At 42.0% G+C, this 20,292-nt stretch overlaps 1 protein-coding gene across 1 annotated transcript in view; it reads right to left on the bottom strand.

The window, feature by feature from the left end:
- astn1 (astrotactin 1) overlaps nucleotides 1–20,292 on the bottom strand; it is a 2,716,024-nt gene that overhangs the window by 2,178,401 nt on the left and 517,331 nt on the right. The window lies entirely within an intron of this gene.

The following is a 20,292-nucleotide window of genomic DNA, read 5'->3' as shown; positions in this document are numbered from 1 at the left end:
CTGGGAGATCCTGCTTTTCCTGGCAGTCAGAGCGTAAGAGCTCGGCGAAGCAGTGTCCCAATCTACCTTGGGTCTCACCAATATACAGGAGTCCACATTGGGAGCACCCATAACACCTTATATTCCATCCGGGTAGCCTCCGACCTGCTGGCATGAACATCGATTTCTCAAACTTCTGGTAATGACCCCATTTTCTCCTTCACCACTCCCCATCCCCTTTTCCCTCTCTCACCTTATCTCCTTGCCCTTCGTCTCCCTCCAGTGCTCCTTCCCCTTTTCTTTCTTCCATGGCCTCTGTCATCTCCTGTTAGTTTCCTCCTTCTCCAGCCCCGTATCTCATTCACCTATCAACTTCTCAGCTCATTACTTCATCCTTCCCCCTCCTGGTTTCTCCTCTCACCTTGTGTCTCTCCCTCCCCTCCCCCCACCTTTTAACTCTACTCCTTATCTTTTTTCTCCAGTCCTGCTGAAGGGTCTTGGCCTGAAACGTCGACTCTATTCTTTTACAGTGCTGCCTGGCCTGCTGAGTAACTGCAGCAATTTGTGTGTGTTGCTTGGATTTCCAGGCACCTGCAGATTTTCTAAAGTCTTATTTCTCAGTGTAAAATAGTTATAGATTAGAACTGAATATTTCTAATTGTGTTACAGTTTTTTCATCAAGTCGTCGATACGCTAAAATCCAATAGTAAGAAAGCTTTGTTAAAACCTTTGAAGATGATTGGAATAGAAGATGGATCTCATATGTATGTCAAAGATAAAGAATTATTTCAGAAAAACTGAAGACAAACACAAGGATTTTCATTTTGTTCCTGATCATTTTGAAGAGTTTCCAATTAAAGTTGATAAATTACACAGAGGTTAGGCAGGATTTCAGTTCATGTACTTCAGTTCAAGACTTAGTTGTAATTCCACACTATCATGCATTGTGTCTTTATGAATCCTGCATTGAACCACAACTAAATACTAAATGATTTCAACAGAAAACTAATAAAATAAGAACCGCACTGAATGACATTTGTGTGCCTGAATTATGTGGGGACTTGTGTAATCAGAACAAAGTAACATACTTCGTTACACTGAAGCTGGTTTCAATGGGGTTATGGATCCTTGCTTTCACTTAATATATTGTAGATCAATATGTTCAGAACAGGTTGACTGAACCAAGTTGAATATATAATCTCTCTTGATATTTCATCCTTTCAACTGATTTCTTTGTAATTACATTGGATTTTTTGGATAGGTTTGGATAGGCTATAAATTAATGACTGATGTTGACCAAATAAATTATTAAAGGTATATCCCCAGAAACCTAATAAAATTCACTTCCTCATTTCTGTCTGCTGCTAACTCAGCACTGGAACTGAACCAAGGACATTGTTCATTTGTGTATCTCAATTACATATTGCAGACTGCACTGAAAATCAGCAATTGTTGTCACTCTCTGGTATGTCACTAAGGATCAACGGTCAATGGGGCCACTATGTTACTTCAGTTCAAGGCGTGGGAGGAAATTAGATACCTAAAGAAAATTTGCAACATCAGAGGGAAATCGTACTGTACAAACTCCATACAGATAGCGCTAGAGCTCTGGAACGAATGCAGGTTCAAATTCAGGATGAGCAACAGGATGACAAGTATTAGTGCAGTTCTCTGATAATTTGGTATTATACTGATTGGGCAGCATTACATTGGCTGTACATTGTACTCCACTTCTGAAATTTAATTCAGTTGGCATGGAATGGTTAAATAGCGGCCCACCCATTCGTGATGACCAATTTCACACCCAAATCACTCCTCAAAGTAAAGTCACGAATTTTAACTAATAGGTGAATTGAAATTATTAAACCGTAATTGAACATCAATTGGTAGTGCTGCCTCACAACCCCAGATTTAATTTTCACCTCCGCTGCTATCCATGTGGAGTTTGCATGCGTTTCTTGTGACTGTGTAGGTTTCCTAAGCAATTTTCACTTACATTTCCGAGATTAACTATCCACTGTAAATTAACCTTTAGTGTTGGTGAGTGGTCCTCCAAGAGGACCACAACCTTGTCATTGGTTTTTGAGGTATGTGGAGAGCTATGTTGCTGGATTCAGCGCCTTGTGCTTCGGCTCTTGATCAGGTCACCCATGCCAAGTAGGTCAAAGGGAAGCGGTCAGACTAAGAGTGGTCTGCTGGTCCTCCAATTTCAGGAGTTCAGCTCAGGGCTAACAACCCTGACTGGTGAAAGAAAATTGTTACGCAAATACCAATGAAGAATCCTTCTACATCTGCCTGCGATGGTATTCCTGAGTCTCCATCCGGGACTTGCATGGCTGACAGCATTGAAACCAGAGAGGAAACTACTGTCATGATGAAGGAAGCCCTGAACACCACCAGAAAAGGTTCATTGCTGCCCTAACTACCAGTGGCATAATAGTGAAGAAGAAATTGGTGAGTCAAGGAAAAATCAAAGGGGAGTTTGTGGACATGGGTGTCATAGTTTGTTTCTGGATTACAGGAAAATAGAATGGGTAATGGAAGTGATAAGATTTCTCAGCATGGACCCACAGGCCAAGTGGCTTTCAGTATTACAATAACCATGCACATTGCATTGGAAAGCAGAAAATTTTCCACTTTGTTCAGTAATCCATCAAGCTAATTAGTACAAAACTGACTCACAGAAAATAAATTTCCTCAGTTCTGTCTATCTACAAAATATAGCTAACATTTTGCAAGTAAAATTGTGTAGAACAAAATACATCATAGTTTCATTTGAGAATTAGCTTCCAAATTACTTTCCTGATGCTGTGGACCATATGTCAATGTTTAATTTATTCCAATTGTATTAACAAATCATCGGCACTGAAATATAAGATGTGGAAATCTGTGTAATTATATAAATCAACACCATGTCATCAATAAAATCCATCTGCTTTTTAAAATAAAAGTGGTAGAAACTGTCAGAGAAGCCTTTCTTCACCATGAGATGAAGGGTCACATCCCTTCCTTTATTGGCAAATACACCAGATAACGTGTACTTGGATTGTAATTGCTGTTATATAATTAGAACCATAATCTTTATCTTGTACTAGGGATGTGCTGAGGCCAATATTGAACTTGTGCGTATTGAGCCATGGATCATTGGAAGGCTGACAAATTCAAGACAGATTACTTGACTTGAATTGGGTATCGAGCAGTAGAATAAAAGAATCAAATAAATAGCTTGTCTTTCTCACTGCCTCTCACCTCACCAGCTCTGGTAACACCATTTCAAGAGTGGTGGATTAAAAAAAAGTTTTGTGAGGCAACGTTTTACAACTGTTGTCAGCAGTACTTACAAGAAATAAGCTATGAAATTGAAGTCTGCCAACATAACAGGTTACCTCATTATTTATAACTATAACCACAGACGGTGTGACCACATGTTCTTCTGGTGCAACAGTTTCATTACAACCACCTGTGATCAAATTACTTGAACAATGCCAAAGTAATTTAGAGCTAAAACTAGGCACTGCATATGTTAGGGTTAATTATGGTAATCAATTAGCTCATGTGATCAGAACTGAAATAGTTTCGGAGGAGTACCAAAGGCAAGCATAATGTCAAGGTAGTCTCTTGAGAGGGTTTGATGGTTCTTTTCAAACCGAACTCATTTTGACATTGAGCTTGGCTTTAACTAAAAGTAAGGCAATAACCATCAAAGTGACAGGCACAAGCCTGGGTAAATCTGAAGTAACTGGGGAGCTACGGATAGAGCGTGGACTTGAACAAAGAGTGATCTTGTTGAGAGAGTCTGAACTTGAGAGTAACGTTGATAGCCTGAGCATGGTTGGAGCAATTTTTACTGGGCAGTGAACAAAGCTGAATGTGAAAATGAAAAGTTGAAAAAACTAACTGAATTTTTTCTTTCTCGGGAAGAACCAGTTCTTATCAAAAGCTTACATTAACTGATAAAATAGGAAGACCTTACTGCTGACTAATGACCTTTCCATAATCTACCTCAAGCAAGATAGGTTCAACGAAACCTTTAGGTTCTCTCTGTTACAAGATGGTCTTTGTATGGACATATCAGGTCAAGGGAAGGTGTTGTAGCAATATGATTTTTTTTTACCCTGTTCTGATCTCCTGCTCCTACTGAAATAAAATCAATGACCCAACCGAATCTAAACTTTGCATACTCTCAGAAACAGAATCTCACAAATTTCAGTGGTTTGTTTATGTTGTCAGACCATGTATTATTGGAGAGCTCTGTCATCTTGTTCCAGGATCCTAGTGTGTTTTGAATTTCTGAAGAAAAGATGAGTACTCAACGATGTAACAGGATGCTTATTGTCTTAAAATCAGTTGATTTTTTAAAAAAAATATGTAAAGTCAGTATTAAATAATCAGCATAGAGAATTGTGCAAAATTGTTAAAGCAGGTTCAGGAAAGCATTGAGTGATCACGTGCACATAAAATAACAAAACATAGTTCTACATTAAATATATATTAGTTTTTTTTGTTTATATCTCCACCTTTGGTTAAATCTCTTGTTCCCATATGAGCACTTTCATGAATAACTGAAGCTTAGATGATTCAGAACAACTTGTGCATTAAAAAAAAGTAAAAAGACACTCTTAGGGTTCCCAAGCACTTGAATGACTTTGATCTGCTAATTTGGAAATGATAAAAAGTGGCCATTGGCAAATACTTTTTGGTTTGTGTCAATTAAATGATTTAAAATGAATAGAAATTGAAATAAATGATGAGTGAATTTTCTTACACACTGTTATTTAGATATTTTTGATGGAAAATAATTTTCCATCAAAATTGCAATATTCAAATTACCTTTCTAACTTTAAATTCAATAAGGAGATTACGTTTGATAAACAAACCTATAAGTTTTTATTTCTCTCACAATTAAGCATATTTAAAAAAGTTATACTGAAAAATTATATTTTAAAATATATAAACAAGAATAACATGCAAATAATTCAGGTCAACTTGCTGCATATTAATAGGTGTACTAGCCTAATATGTAACTCGGATCATTTTTCAATTGCTAAAGGTCATTTGAAGATCAGCCTCCTTTTGAAATCAATCAGAAACCCTATTTTTGATATTTTTAATTTAGTTTTTTTAGATTAAATTTCATCCAAATTAGTACATGTAATAAAAAAAATAAAAAGGGCTTGAACTACAATAATTTTAACGTTTGACAACCAGTTTAATTTCAATCAAGTGTTGTGACTACATTAAATAAAACTAAGGATGTATTTCCACCACAATAATATGACAAAGCTTAATATATAATCTATCATCTCTGTGAAGGTTATTATTTTGATTTTTTTTTGTGAAAATGAGCATATTTCTCCTCTATGGTTATCGATCCTAATGAGCTTGAAAACGTCAAAAGCAGTCATTGATTTTGCTTGTGCTTCCCTCTGAGAACCGTTCTTTCTTCTGAAAAATAGGACCTGTTGTTCAGTATGTAGTTCGAAGGAAATATCTGCATGCTGAGTACATTTATTTCCATAATCTGTCATGAAAATATGAGCATTCCTGCAGTTATATAACATAGGTAATGAGATTACAATTTAGTCAGTTATCTAGTGAGTTACTGTCAAGAGCTACATTTCTGAGCAGTAATTAGCAAACTCCATTGGGCTCTGCTTTCCTTTAGCATATTTTCAGTCCTGTTTTCTTCCTGCTCTGTGGTATATGATGCCTTTTATAGGTCTCATAGTGCTTTCTTTGTGATGTTTACTGCTCAGTTACATAGTGTAATTAATCCTTTCCTCACTGCCACAGTTCGTACATCTTACTCTGTGTAAAAATCAGCAAAGACACGACAGATGTTTAAAATGGTCGTAGAATTGTGCAGTACAGAAACAGGCCCTTTGGATCACCATATTCTTGATCAGCCTTTCCTCATTGCTTGCATCCTTCTATGCTTTGCCTACTTAAATGCCTAAGTGCCTCTTGAGCATAGCAATTATTTCTGATTCAACCATAATTTCTGACAACAAATTCCACAAATGAACTGCTCTTTGTGTAAAAATCTTACCACTTAGATGGCTTTTAAACTTCTCATGTTAAAATTCTGCCCTTTGCTACTTCTACTATGAGAAAATAGTTTTAAAATCAAAACAGAAGTAGCAGAACTGTTTCTAGCATTTTCTTAACGTGGGAGTCTGTAGATGCTGGAAATCCAGAGCAACACAGACAAAATGTTTGTGTCTAGCTTCTCTGTTTCCTACATTTTCTGTTTTTATTGAGTGGTAAGATTCAGTTTGGTTGTTCTACTAATTCTTACAATTCATGGTGTGTATTGGAATGTGCAAGCAGGTTAGTAATAGTGGCTAATTGCATATATGATAGTATATGTCATAGTTTGCCCAGTTATGACATATTGTTCATGCTTCATGTTGCATAACTATAGTGTCTGGTGTATCGCAACATTTGTTTGAGGTACTTGTTCAAAAACTCAGTGGCTTTACATGGGCAAGCAAGAAGTCAACAGAGACTACAAGAACAGCCAAGACAAACAGAGAGCAGCTGGATTAATTTTGGGGAAACATTTCCAGTTACTTGTGTTGTAGCTTGTAAGTTTCATGATGTGCAAAATGTTAATTTTAAAATTTTCTCTAAAACATTTTTAAGATCAATTTGTTATGATGTATCAAAGCAGCAATAAAGTAAATATTACATGGCTTCTTTTTATTCTTCCCAGCTCAACCATGAACATCACTGTAGGAGGTGTACTCCCCTTATAAGGAATCTTAGGCTGGCTAATTTCCCTTAATTTGATTGTTGCAATTAACTTCAGGCAATTGCCACTCAAAGTAAAACTAAGTACCAAAACTTGATATCTTGATAAATGTTAAGGGAGTGAACTTCTCTAAAGGTACAATCTTTTTGTGGGGGCCTTGAAACAACTTCATAATTATTTCAAAGAACAATGGATTTCTCTGGGATATCCTGGACAATACTTAATCCTCAGTTAACTCTCCTAAATCAGGTTGAAATTGGTGTTGCCCCCAGAGTTGGCTCTGTAGAAGATAATCTGTATTGTGGTCAACTGCAGACTGTTGTAACATTCATGGATTCAGGGTCTTTGACTATTTTTTTTGGTGTGACTGTGTTTACTGATATATGTGCTCTATGTGTTTGTTCTATGTGAGACTGTTGGTACTGTGTTTTGCACCTTGGCCCCAGAGTAATGCTGTTTCCTTTGGCTGTATTCATGGTTATTCATGCATGGTTGAATGACAATTCAACTTGAACTCCAGTTATCTCTCTAAGAGCTTCTTAAGTGATATTATTGCACCTGCCTCAACCATGTCCTCTGACAGCTTGTCCCATATGCTTACCATTTGCTGCATTTAAAAAAAATTCCCCTTCTGGTCCCTTTTAAATCTTTCCTCTCTCACCTCACATTTGTACTCCCCTCCCCTGGAAAAAGGACTGTTACCATTCATCTTATTCATGCCTTTCATAATTTTCATTCTGCTATGCTCCAAGGAATCAAGACCTAACTTGGCTTACCTTTCCATTTATATCTCCGGCATCATCCTTGTAAATCTTCTCTGCACTCTTTCCAGTTTAACCACTTCTTTCCTATATCAAGGTGACCAAAGCTGTACACAGTTTTCCAAGTGTATCTTCACCAATGGCTTATACAAATGCAACGTAATGTCCTGACTCCCATACTCAGTTGCCCTAGGTAATGAAAGCCAGCATGCCTGTATCAACACCTCCTCTGCCCATAACACTACTTTCAATGAACTATATGATGCACCATCAATAACTCACTCTGAGATGTAAAGGCGAGGTATCGGCTTTTATTGACTGGAAGAAGGAACAAGCAGTGATTGACCACCATACTACATCCTGGAGACAGAGAGGCCGGGCTCAGACCTCAATCACCTTTATACAGGGGTCTGTGGGAAGAGCCACAGGAGCAGTTAGCAGGGGCCGTGTCCAGACAGGTATATGTAGTTCACCACATTCACCACCCCCCCCCCCCACTTTGTTTTAAAAAGAGTCCCCATGTGGTGAAGTTTCTTACAAGTATATTTACAGGTTAAGTCTATCAGGTGGTCGAATCTGTCGCTGCGATCTACGTAGCACCGGCTGTGATTGCACATGTGTCGGTGGTGCTTGCACCGGAGACGGAGGTTGTGCTGGTTCCGGCCTAACTGGAGGTGTCAGCCCACTAGGCATCAGTGATCCCTCACGCGTGTGCCTGGTATATACGCGTATGAGACGCCCGGTATAGGAGTGTTGTGAGGAGTCTGTGTAGGGCTTGGTGTGCGCAGTGTCACCTTGGGTACAGGGTTCATAGTTACCGTGGAGTGTTCGGGGTAGGGGTCTGCTGCTCCTGCGGGCGCCAGGTTGCGGACGGAGACCGTGTCCTCTCGCCCATCAGGTAAGACCACATAGGCATACTGGGGGTTCGCATGTAGAAGGTGAACCCTCTCGACCAGCGGGGAGTATTTATTACTCCTCACATGTTTCCGGAGCAGCACTAGCCCTGGGGATGTCAGCCAAACTGATAGGGTGGTCCCAGTGACAGACTTCCTGGGAAAAGAAAATAGGCGCTCGTGAGGAGTGGCATTGGTGGACGTACATAACAGGGAGCGGATAGAGTGGAGTGCCTCAGGGAGGAACTCCTGCCATCGAGAGACCGGCAACCCTTTTGACTTAAGGGCTAAAAGTGTGGCCTTCCACACTGTGGCATTCTCCCTCTCCACCTGTCCATTTCCCCGGGGGTTATAACTCGTGGTCCAACTAGTAGTAATGCCCCTAGCTAGCAGGTACCGGCGCAGCTCGTCACTCATAAAGGAGGACCCTCTATCACTGTGGATATAGCAGGGATATCCAAACAGAGTGAAGAGCTGGCGCAGGGCTTTTAAGACGGACGTGGTAGTGGTGTCAGGGCAGGGGATGGCAAAAGGGAACCGCGAGTACTCGTCAATAATATTGAGAAAATAGATATTGCGGTCGGTAGAGGGAAGGGAGCCCTTAAAGTTGACACTCAGTTGCTCAAAAGGGTGGGTGGCCTTGACAAGTTGCGCCGTTTCAGGATGGTAGAAGTGTGGTTTGCACTCAGCGCAGATTTGGCAGTCCCTGGTCATCGTCCTGATGTCCTCCAGGGAGTACGGCAGATTCCGGGCTTTCACAAAATGGTAAAATCGGGTGACCCCCGGATGGCAAAGATGTGCATGAAGGGCGTATAGCAGGTCGAGCTGTGTGCTAGCACACGCTCCCCGGGATAGGGCATCAGGGGGCTCATTGAGTCTACCAGGCTGGTACAGGATGTCATAGTTGTAGGTGGAGATTTCTATTCTCCACCGCAAAATTTTATCATTTTTGATTTTGCCCCACTGTTGGTTGCTGAACATGAACGCAACCGAGCGCTGGTTGGTTTCCATGTTTTAAAACTTCCAGTCAATAAAATTTTCAGTGCTGCCTGTGTCAAACAGGTAGCTAGTCCTGTGCCCCTCCACCAGGATGTCCATCATTGTGGGCCTCTTTGGTCGAGGGTTACGGAGGCCAGAGTTGAACCATCTTGGTGCCCGGTAAACACCGGTGGGTCGGGGGCGGGGCATGTTGACGCTGACAAAGATGGCCGCCCACATCCGGGCATGCAAGATGGCGGCCCCCATGTCTCACACACAGCGCTGCCCGACTCCGCTCGTGGTTTAGACTTACAGACCTTGGCGAAATGGCCCTTCTTCCCGCAGCTGGAGCAGGTCGCTTCTCGGGCCGGGCAACGTTTTCGGGGGTGCTTTTCGAGTCCGCAGAAGTAACACAGCTCAGGCTTTTGCCTGGCCGCAGCCATGGTCGGGTTCGGGCAGTTCGTGGAATCGCGACTGGCAGCGGTGTTGGCGAATTCGCTCGCGGGAACCGGCGGTGGTGGGGTCTGAGGTGTCCACGGAACCGGCGGGGGATCGCACGGCTGGACAGCGTCAGCGTTGTGCAGAGCAGCCTCCAGTGTGTCGGCCGTCTTGATCGCTGAGCGTAAGGTAAGATCAGCATTTTCCAGCAGCCGCTGGCACACATACATTGACCTAATTCCTGTAACAAAGGCGTCTCGTACTAGCAGCTCCGCATGCTGTTCCGCCGTGAGCGTTTTGCAGTCACAAGTCCTGACGAGTGTCTGTAGGGCTTGGGCGCTCGACTCCGCAGGCCGCTGTCATCACGTAGCTAAGCGATGTCTTGCGTAGACGGTGTTCACCGGCCGCAGGTACTGTCTTTTGAGGGCATCCGGTGCCCCTTCGTAGGTCGACAGGTCCCTGATAAATGAGTAAACTTTTGGGGTGATCCTCGAGAGGAGAATTCAGTGCATAACAGCGGGGTCAGTTGCACAAACCTCCTCCAAGTATGAGTGGAAGCATGCAAGCCAGAGTTCAAAGGCAAGAGCTGCTTCAGGGTCTTGGGGGTTCAAATCCAATCTTTCCGGACGTAAAACGGTTTAGTTCACCACACTATATATACTTGTACTTCTAGGCTCTCTGTTCCACTGCAGTCTCTAGTGCCCTACCATTCAGCATGAAAGTCCTACACTAGACTGACTTTCCAATGTGCATCTTCTTACACTTATCTGTATTTAAATCAATTTACCACTCCTTGGCTGAGTTCTTTAACTGATCAGATCCCCCTGCAATAAACAATAGCCTTCTACACTTGTTGAAGGCTTTATTAAAGTTCAAATAGACAACATCCACTTCTTTACCCATGTTTACAATTTTTGACTATCTCTTCAAAAACCTCTAAAAGTGTCAAGTATCACTTCCCAGGCATGCCACATTGACTCTTCCTAATCAAAATGTGGATACCTTTTAAGATGGCGCTGCATTGCGTTCTCCGCCGAGTTCATGGCCCAGACTTCGGTGTTTTTATTTAGACTTGTAGAGATGGTTTTGGGGACTGTTGGGGAGTTTGAGGTCAGGTTAGGTTTGAGGAATGGTGATATGGTGAAGTTAGAGATTGTATTAGGGTTTATGGACACAGATGTGAATGGGTTGGAATTCCATTCTGTGCTCCGCGATTGATGTCCAGTGAAGCAGATGGCTGCAAAGGACATCGGCAGTCCAGCCTCTCACTCAGCATTTGAAGCCAAGCAGCACGACAGGTGACAGAGGACATCTGCAGTCCAGACCGCTGGTCCACTCTCAAGGCCAGCAATGTGGACAGGTGACAGAGGACATCTGCAGTCCAGACCGCTGGTCCACTCTCAAGGCCAGCAATGTGGACAGGTGACAGAGGACATCTGCAGTCCAGACCGCTGGTCCACTCTCAAGGCCAGCAATGTGGACAGGTGACAGAGGACATCTGCAGTCCAGACCGCTGGTCCACTCTCAAGGCCAGCAATGTGGACAGGTGACAGAGGACATCTGCAGTCCAGACCGCTGGTCCACTCTCAAGGCCAGCAATGTGGACAGGTGACAGAGGACATCTGCAGTCCAGACCGCTGGTCCACTCTCAAGGCCAGCAATGTGGACAGGTGACAGAGGACATCTGCAGTCCAGACCGCTGGTCCACTCTCAAGGCCATCAATGTGGACAGGTGACAGAGGACATCTGCAGTCCAGACCGCTGGTCCACTCTCAAGGCCAGCAATGTGGACAGGTGACAGAGGACATCTGCAGTCCAGACCGCTGGTCCACTCTCAAGGCCAGCAATGTGGACAGGTGACAGAGGACATCTGCAGTCCAGACCGCTGGTCCACTCTCAAGGCCAGCAATGTGGACAGGTGACAGAGGACATCTGCAGTCCAGACCGCTGGTCCACTCTCAAGGCCAGCAATGTGGACAGGTGACAGAGGACATCTGCAGTCCAGACCGCTGGTCCACTCTCAAGGCCAGCAATGTGGATAGGTGACAGAGGACATCTGCAGTCCAACCTTCCGCACAGTATTTGAAGGCAAGTGATATCAACAGAGGACAAAGGACATCCAGAGGCCAGGCCTTCACTCCGTGCTTGAAGACCATGAGTGCAGGAGGCACAAGGGCTGGTCAGCTGGTGCATCTGGAATCACAGCCTGGACTTTGTCTGGAGCTTGAAGTCCTATGATTGGCTAGTCCGAGGGTCAATATCAAAGATCAGAGTCCAAAGGTCAATTGGAAGTCCAGAAGTTGAAGCCCATTGACTGAAGCCTGGGACAGGAGACTGGAGGACAGTCCATGTGTGTGTGGATGGGTGAGAGGGAGATTGGGTAGGAGGGAAGAGGCTTATTTTGTATTTGTTGTTTCATTGCTTATTGTGTTTTCTGTTATTCTATATTGTGGGCATGCTTTGTAGGCACCAGAATGTGTGGTGACACTTGCATGTTGCCCACAACACATCCCTAGTTCATGTTGGCTGTTAATGGAAATGATGTATAGTATTGTGCCAAAGTCACATATATGTGGAGTGCCACGGGAGGGGTGTGGGACAGATGGTCAGGGCAGTGGTGGTGGGGGTGCAGACACATACAGCCCTAACACACCAGGCAAGTTTATTTGATTCAAAACAATTGGTTTATCGATCATTACAGAATCTCTCTCTGGTGCTTCCCGCTCACACTCCTCTCCCTTCCCTTTTCCCAACTATGATTCCCCTTTCCCTGTCCCTTTCCCACTCTCAGTCCACGATAGAGACCCATATGGGTATCAGGCTGAATATCACTCATATATGTCATGAAATTTGTTGGTTTTTTTTGTGGCAGCAGTACAGTGCAATCCATAAAATTGCTACAGTACTGAACAGGTCTAGGGTCCCGAGCTATATATATATATACGCACACATAAGAATTTTGCACAGTACTGTGTTTCACTATGTGTTTTGATGTAAGTGTGATAAATAAATCTGATCATTTCCCAAATGCTGGTGCATTCTATCCCTCAAAATACCCTCCAGTAACTTCCCCACTACCAGTGACTGGCCTGTAGTACCTGGTTTGGCTTTGCTAGACTTGTAAAACAACAGAACAACTTTAGCCACCTTCCAATCGTTTGGAACGTCACCAGTGGTTAATAATGAAGCAAATATCCTTGGCCGCTGCAATTTTCTCTCCAGCCTCACGCTCTGAGGGATTTATCCACCTTGATGTATCCTCCCTGATAAATGCATGACCACCAAAACTTGTTCCTTTTATCTCTTAATCAGCCGTGATTTTCTCCTCATTAAGTATAGATCCCTAGATGGGTGGGATCATATTCCCCCAATCACCTGTAAATTGAGCCATAAGTGATCTGCAGATCTCTTAAAGAGATCTATTCTCTCTCTAGCCACACTTTTCCTCCTAATATAGCTATGGACTCTCCTGGGATTTTCTTGCCAGATCCATTTTATACCCTTTGCTCTCACTCTCTTAATTGTATTCTTAATCTTTATGCAGTCACCAAACATTACAATAATCTTCCCCCCTCCCCAAAATCAAATATAAGCTTGCTTCTTTTTCTTGACTAGAACCTCAACATCTCTCGAAATCCAGGGTTCCATAAATCTGCCCATGTTTACCTTCCACGCCACTCAAACATGCTGCTTTGGGACTCCTGATATCATGCTCCTAAAAGCTTCTCAGTGCCATTCATTCCTTTCCTTTAAATCAGGGGTTCCCAACCTTTTTTATGCCATGGACCAATACCATTAAGCAAGGGGTCAATTCACTCCAGGTTGAGAACCATTGCTTTAAACAGACTCAGCCAAATGACCTCTGCTAAGTCCCAAAAATTAGCCCTGCTCTCTTTTAGGACCCCAAATTGTACCTGTCTTATCCTTTTTCATCACTATCTTATAACTAATAGAATTATGGTCTAACTATAACTAATAGAATATGGAATTATGAAACAAAGTGATCTGCTGACTACTACTTTAGTTACTTAACCATCCTTGTTCTGTAAAATGGCAATGGCAAACTAGATCTTGTGAGATAACATAACAACTTTTGGCTTCTTGAGAAAGGCAACAGCATTTTCTTTTATGGAAACACCTTAAATCTATTAATTCCCTAATCCTGTTGGCCTGTAAATGGTCCATATCTCTCCATTCACTGCATATTCATCTAAGAGCCTCTTAAACACATCCATGTATTTTCGCTGAATCACCTGCATCATGTACAGGAATCAGGTTGGAAACTAAAACTTCAAGTGAAAATTCAATATTTCCAAAACAGATGATACAACGCCTGAAGGGATCGGTATTCATCTCACTGTATACCTTTTGTCCAGCAGGGTGATCTAAGTCATGTTTTGGAGACGTTGCTGAAGAAACCTTGGAGATAGCTAATGTGCTGCTTGTACACTGCCAGTACGGAGGTGATGAATGTTTGAGGCGAAGGATATGGATGATGGGGTGAATGCATTTTGTCTGGATGATGCAGATCTTAAACATTACATTCATTCAGCTACATTGAAACCAGTCCATTCTGCTCCAGTCTCTGGGCTTAGATGATGAAAGGTTTTAGAAATTGGCATGAAATATTCTGTATCTACAATTACAGTCGTCTTTGCTCATACTCAGTGTGATTCCATACACTGGAGAGCGGTCCAGCAGATTCTTACTGACTTCAGTCTTATCCCAGTGTGTGGTGCAGCATTTAGGTGCATGCTGTCCAGATATGAAGAACATTCACTTCTTCTAAATTCAACTCCTTTCTTCTCTTCAATGCTGCAATTATAGCCGTATTTAGATCAACACTATAATGTTGACGAGAGCTGTATATTCTGCAGTAAAATATGTATCCAGAGCTGATTATGGTGAGTGGCAGAACAAGATCAGTTCAGTCAGCAATTGTGCTGCCAAGCCACTCTCAGAGGTGTCTTTGACATTCCCCTGCCCCAGAGCAGATTTGTGTTCTGGCTATATTTCTACTGAGACTGCTCTTAGGAGGAGCTTTGATTGATCTTCTTGGGTAAAATAGTAGGGGATAATCAAAAAGAGGCTTCCTTGTCCCTATTTGACCTGATGTTACTAAACTTTGTGGGCTCTAGAATCAATTGAGAGCTCCTTAGCTTAATTCCTAATTGTATAACTCTGCCTTCATGATGAAGAAATCTGAGAGAGAAAAAAAAATTAACAAGATGACTTGATAATAATAGAAAACCTGACCTAATGATGTGTTAAGAAATATTTGAAAAAGCAGACAATTTAAAAACCTCAAATTACACTCTGAAGTTATTCATGACTATCTTAAATTGTACACCTATCACTGGCAAACTGTACATTTGCCATTCATTTGAGATTTTTAATACTGTATTTGCATTGGCTATGATAAAGCAGAAGTCATTTCAGAATTGTGTGTCCCAGCCTAGGCTGTTTCAATCTAATATAGGTAGCATTTGACTTTAATGATTGTGCAGTTGACAAAGATCCTCTTTTTAATTCACGAGGAGCGACAGGGAATATAGTGGATTCCAGTTAAATGGGACACATCAGGACCAGTACATTTTAGCCTCATTAAGCAGCTGCCTCAATTAGCTGAGGCTTCATAGAAATAGTTAAAAAGGTCTAAAAAAGACAAGCTGAGTAACAGATTATGTACTTAAAAGAAATGCAGAACAAATCAGAACACTACCAACAGTACCACAGTACGATAGAACTATGCATTAGTTCCTAATAGTTATTGACGGAAGAATTCATCCAGTGTATGCAATGAACAAAATCAGCGCAGACACCTGCTGCAGATAAGGGATAGCCTTTCTACAATGTTATCAACGATTGCATCCTCCAAATCTTTATTTTAATTGTAACATTCAAGATGATTGTCAATACCTTCAAATTCTTCGCAGTTCCTAACTTGCTGAAGTAGTGGAATCATTTCATTTGCACTCCCGGCTGCTTCTGACATCTGTGTGAAATCTTGCAACAGCAGTGAGCAAAACAGTTCTGCGTTGTCTTTACCTACCGCCTGATCAGCCTCTGTATCTATCATATTATCTTTCACAACTTCCACCATCTCCAAAGAGATCCTACCAATAAACATATTTTTACCTCCACCAATCGCATTCCATAGGGATCACTCCCTCTGTAATTCCCTTGTCCGTTCTTCCCTTCCCACTAATCTCCCTCCAGAACTTACCCCTACAGTGGCCAAAGTGCTACACCTGCCCAGACACCTCCCCCCTCACCTCCATTCAGGGCCCAGGCAGCCCTTCCAGGTGAGGTAACACAACACTGGTGAATCTGCTGGGGTTGTCTATTGTGTCTGCTCTCCCGATGTGGCTCCCTCTGCATTGGTGAGACATGATGTCAAGCACCTCCGGTCCATCCACCACAAGCAGGTCTTCCCAGTGGCAAAACATTTTAATTCCCATTCCCTTTCCAATGTGGTGGTCTATGTCATCCTCTTGTGCAAAGATGAGGCCACTCTCAGGGTGGAGGAGCAACATCCTATATTCTGTCTGGGTAGCCTCTAACCTGATGGCATAGAACCATAGAAGATTACAGCACAGAAACATGCCTTTTGGCCCTTCTTGGCTGTGCCAAACGATTTTTCTGCCTAGACCCACTGACCTGCACCTGGACCATATCCCTCCATAAACCTCTCATCCATGAAAATCAATTTCTTCTTCCGGTAAACAAATTCCACCCATCCCCTTCATCTCTTCCCCACTCTTGACCTTATCTGCTTATTACTTCCCCCTCGGTCGTCCTTCCTTTCCTCCTGTAGTCCATTCTCCTGTTCAAACTGATTCCTTCTTCTCCAGCCCTTGACCTTTCCCACTCACCTGGCTTCACCCATCACCTTCCAGCTAGCTTCCTTCCCCTTCCCCCACCTTTTTATTCTATCATCTTCCCCATTCCTTTCCAGTCCTGAAGAAGGGGCTTGGCCTGAAATTCATCTATTCATTTCCATAGATGCTGCCTGACCTGCTGAGTTCCTCCAGCATTTTGAGTGTGTTGTTTTGCATTTCCATCAACTGTAGACCTTGTCATGTTTATTAGTTGTCGTACTGCTTATTCCTCACTAACTATCAGTGACAAAAATCACTGCCTTTTGAACACAAACACACACAACTGATGTTTAAAAACTGATCGCTCTAGCAGTGTAGCGCATAATGGCTACACAAGTGTGTAGCTAGACAACGTTCTGCAGTCCCTTGCCCCAGTTAAGTGGAATATTGTCCTAAATAAATAAAGGGGATCCTGGCAATTTTCACGCTACTTTTTGTTCTTTACAAGTTGTCCTAAACAAGTGACTGCCCCGATTAACAAATAGCCAGATTAATCAGAACCCACTGTACTGAGGTTAATTTTTACTTTCACTCAGGCAGTAATATGATGAAGCTGATTACCTGTCATACAACTCATTCGATTTTCATCCTGCATGAGCTTATTTAATGTAATCAGCTTGGCCACATTAATTGTGCAGGTTCTGAAGGTGAGAATCACTTCCGAACTGGGTTCCAGTACAACTTAATGATATGAATTAAATGTTCTCAGCAGATTTGAATTAAAAATTATTCCTGACATATAATATTCAATTTCTTTTAAACTGAAATCCAAAGTCTAAGCAAATCCAAATTAATTTTTAACATAAGGAATATGACACAAACCTTTTACCAATACTACATCCTCTATTCAAAATACTTTCACATTTATCTCTGAAAATATGCAATTAATCTGTTCTTTGTTAATGAACCTGGCTCCGTAAAGTCTGCTATGAGGATAATGGTTCTCATTTATTAAGTGCTTGCTTGATCAGCGTCTTCCCACAGCCAACAGTTCAAAGGTTGTTGAAATGACTTGCCAGCAAAATTTTGAAACTGAGCTCATAAAAGTAAGTTGCTTCCTGTGCATATCTATTATTGGTCTAATCATAGCCCACTTCTTTAGCAACATGGATAAATTCATCTGCATCTTAACTTCAATCATAAGTGGAACATTTTGTTTTCATTTAAACCAATAAAGGGTACAAGTGTAGGTGCTGATAAGACGTATCAATATAGAATTGTTTAACCAGTTAAATTCATATGGACCAACCAGATTGTGTAAAAACATCAAGTTGAGGCAGGGGAATTGAGAAAAATTTCTAAGATGCCTAAATGTAATCTTTGACTTCATTTGACTTATCTACTAGTAGTTGATGTTCAAAAGAATTGTGAGACATGAGGATATATCTGCCTCCATATTTTATGCCATATTTCACAAATGTTTACTGTCAATTATTTCTATTGTTCAGTGCATCTGAGGCTGTGGAGGAGATCTTAAAGAAATTCAAGTGTAACAATTGTAAAGGCAAACTCTCAAAGACAAACATTACCTTTCTAAGGCAGAGTAGCTCAACATAATCAGAATTAGCAGCTGCCACATATATTCAAATGAGTTGAATCTGTGAGTGAAGGGGAAATAGATGCATGCTAAAGTCTGTATTCCTACTGATGCAGCAGGAATTTTTAGCAGATTGAAAGAGGCAAGCTTCATCATTTAACAAAACCAATCAGAGTAACATGGTACTTCTGTTGTGCCATTCATTTACAGTATTGTGCAAAAGTCTTAGGCACGCATCTATAGCTAGGGTGCTTAAGGCATTTGTGATGTACTGTATTTTTTAATGTGGAGCAGAGGGTAAGTTTGTAAATCTGGCAGGAGCAAAGGATGTTGGGAATGGTGATGGTGGAATGCCATGGGAGGGACGATGGACAGATGGCAAGAAGAAGTGCCAGGGAAGTGGGGTGGGTTGTGTGGGTGCAGTCTCACCCAGTTCTGAGACACCAGGCAAGGTCATTTGATTTCAAACAATTGGTTTATTGATCAGAATCAGGTTTAATATCAGCAGCATATGTCATAAAATTTATATATATTAAACAAGTTAAATTAAGTAACTAGTGCAAAAAAAGAAAAGAAAAAGTAGTGAGGTAGTGTTCATGGGTTCAATGTCTATTCAGAAATCTGGTGGCAGAGGGGAAGACGCTATTCCTGATTTGTTGAGTGGTTGCTTGCAGGCTCCTGTGTCTCTTTCCTGATGTAGCAATCAGAAGTGGACATGTCTTGTGTGATGAAGGTCCTTAATACTACCTTTATGAGGCATTGTTCCTTGAAGATGACCTGAATACTGCGGAGGTTAGTGCCCACAATGGAGTTCACGACTCTCTGCAGCTTTTTTCGATCCTGTGCAGTCTCCCCCACTCCCTTACTGATGCACCATCAATAACTCACGCTGAGACTTAGGAAGCGGGATATCGGCTTTTATTGACTGGAAGAATAAACAACACTACATCCTGGGGAAAATGAGGGAGAGCAGCAGCCCACAGTTGCCTTTATACAGGGGTCTGTGGGAGGAGCCACAGGAGCAGTCAGCAGGGTCTGTGGGAGGAGCCACAGGAGCAGTCAGACAGGTATATCTAGTTCACCACACTTACCCAATGATGATGTAGCCAGTTAGAATGTTCTCCACGGTACATCTGTACATCATAAATTTGCAAGTGACATACCAAATCTCCTCAAACTCCTAATGAAATATAGACTGCCATGCCTTCTTTATAACTGCAGCAAAATGTTGGGCCCAGAATAGATCCTCAGAGATGTTGCCACCCAGGAACTTGAAGTTGCTTCCCTTTCCACTTCTGATCCCTCGATGAGGTTTGGTGTCTGTTCACTCGTCTTACCCTTTCTGAAGTCCACAATCAATTCTTTGGCCTTACTGACATTGAGTGCAAGGTTGTTGCTGTGACACCACTCAATTATATGCCTTTTTGTCATCATCTGTCTGGTGCTTCCTGCTCCTTCCCCTTTAGCTTCTCCTATTTCCAACCATGATTCTCCTCTCCCTGGCCCCCTTCCCACTTGCAGTCCACAACAGAGATCCAGATCAGTATCAGGTTTATCATTACTTACACGTCATGAAATTTGACTTTTTTGTGGCAGCAGTACTGTGCAATATGTAAAATTACTATAGTACTGTGGAAAAGTCAGGCATCCTAGATATAATTTCAATATCGATCATTTAACATAGCGAGATACAGATATTTAATACCAAAATATCCTGCCATGTATTTAATAGAATTGGGCACATTGACCATAACAGATCAACCAACTTGTAATCCATTTCTATAAAAATTTGACCATCCATTCTTTTGACAGAACCTGAAGACTTGCCATCCATCATTTCACTTCAGTTAGCATTTTTACCTTTGTAAAATATCTACATTTGTGAACTCAATGCAGATAAATACTTGGCTCTCTAGGTAGGCCTCCTCATTCAACCCTGCAGTGGCCAAGATGGCATTGTGGCTAGACTGCTGAATGCTGAGTACCTTCAGGAAATCATGGGTTCTAACACTGGAACTATGCCAGTCGTAAAGATGACTCACAACAGAAGATATCAACATTTATGAGTGAC

The sequence above is a fragment of the Hemitrygon akajei genome, chromosome 12, assembly GCF_048418815.1.
Source record: "Hemitrygon akajei chromosome 12, sHemAka1.3, whole genome shotgun sequence".
In the NCBI taxonomy this organism is placed as follows: domain Eukaryota; kingdom Metazoa; phylum Chordata; class Chondrichthyes; order Myliobatiformes; family Dasyatidae; genus Hemitrygon; species Hemitrygon akajei.
The sequence above is the reverse complement of the archived record's forward strand: the minus strand, read 5'-3'. Positions and strand labels throughout refer to the sequence as shown.